Source organism: Cricetulus griseus (genome assembly GCF_003668045.3).
Source record: "Cricetulus griseus strain 17A/GY chromosome 1 unlocalized genomic scaffold, alternate assembly CriGri-PICRH-1.0 chr1_1, whole genome shotgun sequence".
NCBI lineage: Eukaryota > Metazoa > Chordata > Mammalia > Rodentia > Cricetidae > Cricetulus > Cricetulus griseus.
The window spans coordinates 43,152,841-43,163,892 of record NW_023276807.1 but is presented as its reverse complement, the minus strand read 5'-3'; the positions used below and the strand labels follow the sequence as shown (position 1 = coordinate 43,163,892).

The 11,052-nt window shown below is 36.5% G+C and overlaps 1 pseudogene; it reads left to right on the top strand.

Annotated features, from left to right (window-relative positions):
- The first annotated feature begins 10,632 nt into the window (after window positions 1-10,632).
- Window positions 10,633-10,714, top strand: LOC113832800 (annotated as a pseudogene).
- Window positions 10,715-11,052: the final 338 nt, after the last annotated feature.

Sequence of the window (11,052 nt, the reverse complement as noted above, 5' to 3'; positions counted from 1 at the left end):
ATCTCATGCCCAATTTGCTTCTCCATAATGAAATTTGGTCTGGCTTGAGCTTGCTCCAGTCTTGTGCAAATTGTCACAACTGCTAAGAGTTCATATGTGCGGCTACCCTGATGGATCCTGAGAAAACTGTTTCCACATAGTCACCTGCCACCTCTACTCTTACACTCTTTCCCCTCCTCTTCTACAATTATACTTGAGGTTTGGAAGGAAGGCTACAGTATAAATCTCCCATTCAGGGCTGAGCATTCTATAGTCTCTGATTTTCTGAAGCCAACCAACCATAGTTCAATGAAAGGTCACACATCCAACAATATTTGGGCAGAATAAATTGGTCTTGATGAATTAAAGAAAAAAAAACAAAGGACACAAAGTTGTTCATATGGGAAATGGGAGGAGGATCTGAAAAGAACTGTGGGAGGGTGTGTGAATATGATCAAAACATGTTGTACAAAAGTCTCAAAGAACTAATGAAAAAAAAAGTAGACCTTTTCTTAGAAAGACAAAAAACAGTGTCTCCAAAAACCTTAGTCATTAAAGATTTAAAAACGAGAGATGCAAATTATGACATTGTTGAAATCAGACTAGTCTTCTGAAATTGTAACCAATTAAGGATTTTATAAATACATTTCATACTGCACTAACAGATTTTTAAAAATAAGTATTTAATGTAAATTGACATCTCCACAAGAGATTGAATTTGAATATTGCAAATACTTAATAGTTTAGTACAGAATATTTGCTTAGAAAGTAATTAAGGAAATCAGTTTTTTAATGAAAGCAATTAACATATTCACAGTACTTCTATTTAATGTAATTGCTTAATATTAATGTGCAATATCAATGGCTTAAATTATTTTTCATTTGCTATAGAACATCAAAGCTTTCTATTGAGATTAGATTTAGCTAAATGACCTGTATTTCTAGAGGCATGGAGTATTTAAGGATGGAGATTGGAGAGGCATTTCAACAAAATTAAGAATTATATTGCAAGATCCTATTATTGGCCTTTATAGTCAAAGTTAAATCCTTGGATCTTTATGATGTAACTATGCCTAAATTTCAAATGCATGTGATCCACTGTGATCTAGGATCAAACAAGGGCAGATATATAATCATCAAGGAAACATGGCAATGAAAGCCAGCCTTTTTTAACATAGCATTACTTTGAAATGATATCTCCCTATGCTCTAGCTCTTTTGTGGATTCAGAATTGCTCTCAGGAATATGTAGGTAGAGCCAGCAGGAACCTTGTAGGCTCATTCTTGTGTGAAAGAAAGATGAATTTCTATCAAAAGAAGCATGAGTTTTCAACTTCTTCCACAAATTTGCATGTTTGCACACTATATAGCAGGTGTCTAGAGGTCATGAGTTCAATCTAGAAGAAATACCTTGCTTCAAGGGAAGATTTGGTACACTACTTCCTGACGTGGTCAAAAAGTCCATCAGTATGAGAGGCTGAAAAGGAAAAGGTGAACTACACTAAGCCTGAAGTGTGATCTAAAGTTCTCATAAAGATTGTCTTATAATAATTAGAATTCCTAGGGTTAGAGAGGTTGCTCAGCAGTTAAGAGTACTGACTGCTCTTCCACAGGACCTGGGTTCAATTCTCAGCACCCACATGGCAGCTCACAAATGGCTATAACTCCAGTTCCAAAGCATCTAGCAGATATACAGATATTAATGTAGGCAAACCCTCATACAGATATTAATGTAGGCAAAACATTAATGAACATTTAAAAGAAAGGAACGAAATTAGAATTGCTTGCACCACAGTTATTTGTGTATTTTAAATTATATATGCTGCTGTTTTCTTCCAATAAAATACTTCTCAAAGTGGGGGGTGCACACCTTTAATCCCAACCCTAAGATGGAAGAGGCAGGTGAATCTATGTGAGTTCGAGGCAAGCTTGGTCTACAGAGTGAGTGCCAGGACAGGCTTCAAAAATACACAGAGACACCTTGTTTCAAAGAAAACAAAAAAAAAGAAAGAAAGGAAGGAAGGATGGAAAGAAGCAGAGAGAGAGAGAGAGAGAGAGAGAGAGAGAGAGAGAGAGAGAGAGAGAGAGAAAATGCTTATATCAGATATGTAGGGTTTGGAGCTAGATAAATGACTTACATTCATTCCACAAGTTGGTGCCTACCCAGTGGGAACAAAGATCTACATAAGGCACTTAACATCTCTGTTACCTTACCTATAAATGTAAATCACAAGAACCACATCACAAATGTGTTGTGAAGATTAAAAGAATAAGTACAATGCAGATACATAAGCTAACTCCTAGAACACAGAGAATATTCAGTACATTTAGATAATACTATAGTTCTTTCTAATTTTGCATCGATACAATATGATTAATAATTATATCAAATGCAGTGTATAACATAGTGTTTTGAGGTATTTAAACTAATTGAATTATCTTCTCCTGTGTTCTTGATCTTATTCTGGTGCAGACTTCATGCTGAGAAAACCCAATTCTGATTCTGGGGACATTGGAAGCTGTCCTCTATGTGTTCTAATATCAGAGTGGCGCTTATTAACACTTTTCATTTTATTACTTGACTTCCAATTTGGTGTGAAGAAGCCTTGGGAAGGATCATTTATGTAATGCTTGGTCATTGCCTCAAGAACAGATATCATAGGGCAAAGATGTGAATGATGCTTAGTAAATGCATGTTGAATGAATTCATTGAAGTAACAAGTAAAACCTAGCCGATCTAGATCCTATCTGCTCATGCCGATAGTAACATTTATACAAAGGGAAATGTCACATGTTAGTAGTGTGAATGGAGAGAAAATTAATGAATGAGTTTGTATGGATTGGTGCACTTTGCAGTAATTTCAAACAGTAAGTAAATCACTTTCATGTTGGTAGCCATGTCATTTATATTAGTCAGGAATGCCTTAAATTAAGGCAAATACCACTATAAACAATAGCCTTAATCTCCACTGATTGTCTTGAGGTCTTCCCTTCAATTCCTGAAAATCCCTTTCATTTTCCCACACTCTGATTATAGTTAAAACACTACGCTCAGTCTTGCCCTGTTCTCTTTTCCATACGTTGGCAGAATTCTCCCCTGCTTCTTTTATATCATCTGTCTCCTGAGCTTCACACCTTCTCAGCAACACTATTCTTGCCTTGAATGTGGCTTTCAGAATCCTTTGTTGATGATAACTCCTAGTACCATGTGGTTTTTCTTAATGCTACCTAGGATTGTGGTCTGGGTATTACAGCATTTTGAAATTAAAATGATGCCTATGGGAGATTTGGTTTCTCAACAGGCATCTTTCTATAGAGTAGAACTATTTTTTCCTTTGAAAAATGAGTAGATATAACCTTTATAAAAGCTCAAAGTCAACACCAGAATGTTAATTGCAAAGTATTTCTCTGAGGAGATTGACAAAGTGTTCATATTTTGTTATGGTAGGAGGAAAATGAAATCATATTAGTGACTCAAATTACTGATTACTATAAATTCCATTTATTGATGCAATAATGGTTTGAAGTATATAAATATAACTATATGTATTACTATTACCTGCGACCCTTTTGTAAGCACTACTCTACATGCATAACAACAGTCTGTCACTAGCTTTAATGTGTGTCCTCTGTTTATTTAGTGTCCTGTTATTGTTGGTTTGTGTAGTGGCACCTGGATGTTATTAAGCACAGAAGAAATCCAGGGGTTTCTCCGTTTTCTAGTACCAGCTCCTCACTTATGCTGTTCCTGTTAACCATTTCCTCTATTTTGCTTAAATCTCATTTAAAGGTACAGTTTAATAATTTTAAATTTAATGGAGACTGAGGAAATTTTTCCTCAGGGTGACAGGGTTCACTTAAAGCAGGAAAACTAACTCAGGCAATAGAGCCTGATTCAGTGATTCTGAGATGGTCCTTTGGGATTTTGAAATGGATAGAACCCTGTATGTTTTTATAAAGAATACAATGTCCACACCATTCTACCTGTGTTCCTAACACTTTCTATCTGTATTTCCTTAATTTTTTCTATAAAAGTAGCTCATTTTCAATTATTTGGTTCAATGAAAGAGCTGTGGCAGTAATGGTTTAAGTGCATCTTAAAAGCAAACGCAATTCCCATCTCCATGTCTCTGCACACCCTTCATACCCTACAGCAGCTTCTGATTCCTTTGCCTCCTTTCATAATCAGACTGTCACTTTCATGGGTGAACTGGTGAACCCTCAAGTACAGACTTCTTTTTAAAGACCAACTTCAAAATACTTACCTTAATTCTTTCCTAGGTTCCCTGATGTGTGGACAAATAACATCACATTTCAGGTACCCAGTCTCCCCTTTCAGGTTTAAAGGAGGGAAGGTGAATCAAGAATTCTTGTTTAGCAGAACACAATGGCACACACCTTTAATTACAGCACTTTAGAAATGAGGATAAACAATCCTCCTATGAATTCAAGGCCAGCCTGGTCTACACAGAGAGTACCAATCCATTCAGGTCTCAAAACAACAAGAAGATAATTTTCGTTCATGACCTCTGAAGAATGCCAAGTTCCCAACAAATAAGTCTTCCAACAAGCCCACTGAGTATTTGTTCAGCAAAAACTAAATTGATATTTTCTTGTCAATTAATATTACTTTATGTATGGAGCACTTTCCTAATAGACATCATCAGAGGAAAGAAAGGGTGATGAGTAAGTTTCAAAGACCAAATTCCATACCTATCTATTCTCTATAAAAAGAAATCAAATAGCACATTAAGACGGGGGGTAAAGTTCCATGATCTTCTTTTAGGCATAAGTGGGGTCAATCTTAGAAGACTCTGTTCTGAAACCACCTTATCCCCAACTGTATAGGAAAATAGAAACTGAAGATCCAATTTGTACTTTGATGTGCATAGCCAAAATGAGCTGGAAAATGATAGTGATGATAATACAGTTGTTGATAATTTTCTAGTGTAAAGAGGCTTAGTTTATGAAATTCTGTTCATTTTTCTATGAAGGGGTAATTATCACTCCTCAGTAGGATCACTAGATTTTCCATGTAAAGAAGAGCCTTAGTTGCCCAAAGATAAATTCAAAATTCCTGTTCTGAAGTACCTCATGACCTTCCTTATATCGGATATTCAGATGGTCTCTTAATGTAGCAGTTGTCAAACTGTGGGTCGCACCCCTTTGGGGTCAAATGTCCCTTTCACAAAGGCTACATATCAGATATCCTGCATATCAGATATTTATGTTATGATTCAAAACAGTAGCAAAATTACAGTTAGGAAGCAACAACAAAAATAATTTTACAGTTGGTGAGGTCACCACAACATGAGGAATTGTATTAAAGGGTCACAGCATTAGGAAGGTTGAGAACCACTGTCTTAAAGGCAAAGATATATTTCAATAAAAAATATCAATGTGAAATGTTATTGTGTTATGCAAGCATGGTGATCACTACACTACAGAAACACCTCATGAAATATTGTGAAAGATATTCACAACATCTCTCTTTATGGAATAGAAAACTAAAAAGGCAACAAGACGGGAGTAGTACATCTATATTTACCATTCATATTTATTCCAGAGTAAATGATTATTGTTTTATTTTAGAAACAATCTTATTTTACATATCAATCCCAGTTCCCTCTCTCTCCCATCCTCCCATGCCCCCCACCGACCCCACCCAATCCTACTCCTCAAGGATAGTGAGGCTGTCCATGGGGGATCATCAAAGTCTGTCACATCCTTTGGGGGAGGGCCTAGGCCTTCTTTCATGTATCTTGTCTGCAATAGTATCCCTCCATAGGGAATGGGCTCCCAAAGTCCATTTGTGCATTAGGGATAAAGACTGGCTCCATTGTTAGAGGTCCCATTCAAATGATTGTTTATTCTAGATTTTGAAAAGTAGAGAGAATATAGGGCACAAATAAGAGCTGAGATGTAATTTTAGTCTATAGGATGGGGAGGAAGGGCTACCTAAGACACATATGGAATGCTTTACAGCTTTTCTTTCTGCTAATGTTGTCTACAGGAGCGCTTTCATGAAATAGAGACATATCATATCAATTCATTTCAAGAAATAAAAAACAATCAGAGGTCTATTAGGTATTAGAAAAGAATGAAACTATTTGATTTCAGAACACCTGAGCTCTGAATCAACAAACCATTGCCAGTGTTTTGACTGTGTCATTTAGTTCCCTGTTAATCTCATCTAAATCTTCTGTCTCACTGCACCACATGCTCTGTTGGTATTTCTTCATGTTCCCTCTTGAGATCTCTACATCCTTCTCCTTCTACATAGCCCTAATATCTCATCAATTTTCAAAATCAAGATGTGTATTCCTGTCTTCCCCTTAATGACTCTGCTATGTTTTGCCCTTTTGGTGTAGCCAGCAGAGGAAGTAGAGACAAGCAGTATATCCTGTTGCAGTTCTCATCCTGAACTTGCACACAGTTTCTCCTTTCAGTCAGCTAAACAGCGAATTATGAGAATATTTATCCTGGTATGGCCCAAAGATACAATCTGTTCTCACCTTACTTACAAAAAGTGCAGTGTCCTCGGCATTTTGTCTTTACCAACTTGGCAGAATCCTTGGCTTTCACCTAGATTACTTGGCACAAATGATCCTGATAGAAGCTATTTTTATGAACAGCTTAGCACATTTATGTGGTAATTATTTTTATGCAAGAAAACTTTTGCAGAACCTTAGACAACATCTTTGTAACACGGAAATTGTCTTGCTTGGACTTAGAGCATGTTTAACTGAGGTTGAAGACTGCACATAAACATCTTGCATTAGCAACATTCTTGTGTCTTCTTTCTCATCATACAATGGTCAAGACAATGTACTTTTCACAATAACTAATAAGTGTTTGAGGGTCTCTGATGAATGTGTGAGATATTAAGGCTGCATCCTAAAAAATACACATGCTTCATTAATAAAAAACAAGACAAAACAACAACAACAAAAAACCCAAATACATCCCCTCTGCTAATCTCCCTCAGAGATTGTTCAGAAAATAATTTTTATTACAAATGTTTTGCTATTCATCGTGTCTAGCATCCAGTAATACATAAATAATTATCTACAGTTTCACCAGAACCTTACGGTTCCTCTGGCTGTAAGACATGCAGACACACAAGAATAAATACCTAAATAACAGAGAAACCTTTATTATTTCTCCTATGTATGGATATAAGGCAGAAAAAACATATTCATTTTAACTAATCCTAAGCTTCCAAAGAGATGCCTTTGGCACTAACCTTAACAGGATCTCTAATAATGCCTGGTATTTAGGTAATCCATCATTTCTAAACATTTTAATTGATTTACCTTCTCATAGGGTATCCCCTTGTAGAACAGACGAAACATTATTAGCTTCATTTGCATCTAAGAAAATTAATTAGGAGCTAGATTAAGTGAATTGCACAAAGTTATATATCTTTCAAGTAGTTGAGTTTGGGTTTATTGAAGGCTTTCTTTTTGTGGGACCCTGTGAGCCTGCCCCTGTGTCATGAATCTCTTTCTTTTCTTGAGCATTTAGAAACATTTGCTACCAGAAGGCATTGCCAACTGATTTGGCTAAATGGTACTGTTTTGGTCATCTCTGCAGGTTGTCTAGTTCTAAAGAAGAACAATGTGTATCATAACTTGAACCAAGGTTGGACTGGACAATGTTACTAATTAGTGGAGTTTAACTTTCCCTGTATTCTTTATGTATGATATCTGCTTCTCTCACTTTCAGACTGTACACATTGCTTAGACTTTGATGTCTTCATGTTGGTTCTGGGTGGATGTTACCCAGTGAAAGTTATTCCTATGTCTAACCTGTGTCCCAAAACAATTATGCCTCATACATATGGGATATGTAACCCTAATTCCAATGCCTCAAACACAGCAGGCATACTTAGAGAAAGATTTATTGAAACTGAATTAAACCATTACCTTTGAATTTGTCTCTGTCTTTAAAAGAAAATTTGAATTAAAAAAGGCCCTCTAAACGTTCAATTTTTACTTGGTGTAATATAATTCACCCACTCCCCTCTTTGAGACTGCATATTTAATGAGGCATGTTTTCAGTGGTGAGGGCCCACACCAGCTATAGTTCTTAGTATGATTATGTCAGAAACCGAGGCACAAGTAGGACATGTGAAATCATTTTCTTCATGGAGAAAGAGAGTGGCCATCTCTGTGGACTGTTTCCCTACCTGGCATCACTTCTGTCTTCAGAGGGAAATTTAATACGGTATCTGAAGATGACTTCAAGAAGAATATCAGACCAGTTGCTAGGATACGGAGGAGTTGGAAACCCTTTTGCAAAGACGAATTGTCTAGATGCAATCAGCTTCATCTCACCACTTCCCGGTTTACAACAATGGAGAGCCTGATCCAATCTAGTCTGTGATGGCTCACTTTAAATAATAATGAGGTGTTACAAAGTAAATGGCTCCTAGATTGAAGTGTACAAAGACAAAGGGAATACGGAGAAAGAAAATTAACTTCCACTGAAACTTATTCTATGACAAGTAACATATATATACATACATATTTTTTTTCCTGGAGGTCATCATGGTACCCTTATTATGTAGGAAAAAATCACTGAGCCTACATAATAGAGAGAAGTTAAATATTTCCCCAGGGTTATTCATTTAAAAACCCATTAGTGTGCACAAGTTACATTTCAACAAACTCCTTGAACATGTGGACTCTACCTATAGGGAGGAATAGTAGGACTTGAATACCAAGTACTTTGCTATTCTTGGAACATAAATATTACCCCAAAGACTCACATGTTTGAATACTTGGCTCCCAGTTGGTGGCCCTGTCTTGAGATGCTGTAGAACCTTTGAGGTGAGAGACATGACTGGCAAAGATAGGTCAACTAGAGATGGAACTTTGTGAGTTTCAGCTTAGCCTCATTTCTGCTCCTTGCCTGTCTGTCTCCTGTCAGTCATCATGATTGGACCAGCTACTTCATGTTCCCATTGTCATACCTTCCCTTGGCATGATGGACTGAGTCCCCTCAAACCATGAACAGAAACAAATCCTGCCTTCCTGTACTTACTTCTGTCAGCATATGGTCACAGATACGAGAAAAGGAAAAAACCCTCTTCATTTTTCCAGTGCAGCTATATGATATATAACAGTGTCTTCTGCATTGTTAGTACACAGAAACAGAAGATCATACAGGACTCTTGCTATGCCAAACTCTAGGTCACCAGTACCATTAGGTAAGAAACATTTACTTTTCATCACTGAATCTACAAAAATAGGATGAAACATAAAGATATATCAAATATTACATACTAGGAATTAGTCAGATTCTACATTATGCAACAGACACCTGATTGGAAAGAAAATGGGGTATAATGTAAAAATTTGTCCAAATTTAAAGATTGTTTTTGCATGTGTATATGTGTTTAGATGAGTATGTATGTGTGTTCATTATTTGTGTATCTAGCTAACTAGCTTGTCCCAAGGATCCCTTGCCCTGTCTCTTGAGCAGTGAGATTACAGTCACCATGCCTTTCCTGCTTGAAATGCAAGCATTTTATCCACTGAGCCATCTCCCCTGTCCCTGATGAATCTTTGGATTTTAAATATTATGCATTAGCTTCCTGAATTTTTAGTTCAACATTAGCACTCATGTTAGAGCTGATTTCCCCTCTATATGGTAATTGAGAATCTAAAGAGTAAAATGATTTACCTTAGTGAACAGTTATTAACACACACCCATACAGACACACACACAAACAAACACACAAACACACACACACACACACACACACACACACACACACACACCATGCACACACATACACAGATTTTTTTCAAAGCAAACTTTGCTGAGATGTTAAGATGCCCTTCGTTAATCATATAAATTCCTCTGCAAGCTATTGTTATGAAGATTATTTATTTGCTTGATACTAAGGGATCTGGCACTGTCCCAGGCATGAAAAATATGTGATCAGGGCTCAAGAGACATGCAATCTAAATTAGAAAGACAAAGAATTGTTTTAATGCTGAAAAGGTGATTAGAGTCTTGACTTGTAAGTCATGTGTTCAAGTTTATAAAATCTCTTGTTCTTCATCACTCTAAGAGCTCATGAATACCACTGAGATTGGGGACGATATCAATGCAAGCATTTATACAACTATATGCAATTGCTTGGAAATATTATCCATTTAAAAGAGTTTATTGCTGGACAGCTGTTTACAAATTTAGGAGCAGATTGGTCCATGGATGAATGAGTTTTGGTTGAAGAAACAGGAACTCAAGAGACCTTTGCTGTCCTTACTGGTAATATACACACTAACCAATGTTTAATTTTTCCCACAGGGAGCAAATGTGTTTTTCCACATGAGTTGATGGTGGTAAATATTGTCTGAATTATCCTGGCAACACTATAAGATATAAAACATATCTTTGGGGACATTAAAAGCACAAGAGTCCAGATGGACACACACATGCACAAAAGAGAGAGAGAGAGAGAGAGAGAGAGAGAGAGAGAGAGAGAGAGAGAATCTTCAAACTCCAGTGCTGAAATGCAGTATTTGTTGAAGTTCCTAAGGGCCATCATCTACTTGTCACTGAGATCACTAGATTTATCTGGCCTGTGTTAATGTCATAAGACAAACATCCCATAAGAGCCATTTAAAAAAAAATTGTTAAGACTATACTTTCAGGAATCATTTCTATAGTTTCTTACCAGAGAAGTTTCTCTTGCTGTTTAGAGTATTGGGAAAAATGTTTGTTAAGAGCATAGCTTCAAAATCATCATAAATCATTGTCGACCCTAGATTTACCTCTTACTAGGAAAAATTGTTTGTTAAGAGCATAGGTTCAAAATCATCTTAAACCATTGCAGACCCTAGCTTTACCTCTTATTATGTGACTTTGGGCAGGTTTCTTAAACTTAATGAGCCTCAATGTTTTGTGATGAGAAAGGAGACTGATTCCAATATCTAAGAGCTACTTTTAAGGAAAGAGGAAATAGCTTTTGTAAAAAGGCTAATGTAATGCTTGGCACACATAGGTGTTCAATAAATAATAGAGTCACCATTATCAATATGCCTATTCTTACTTATTT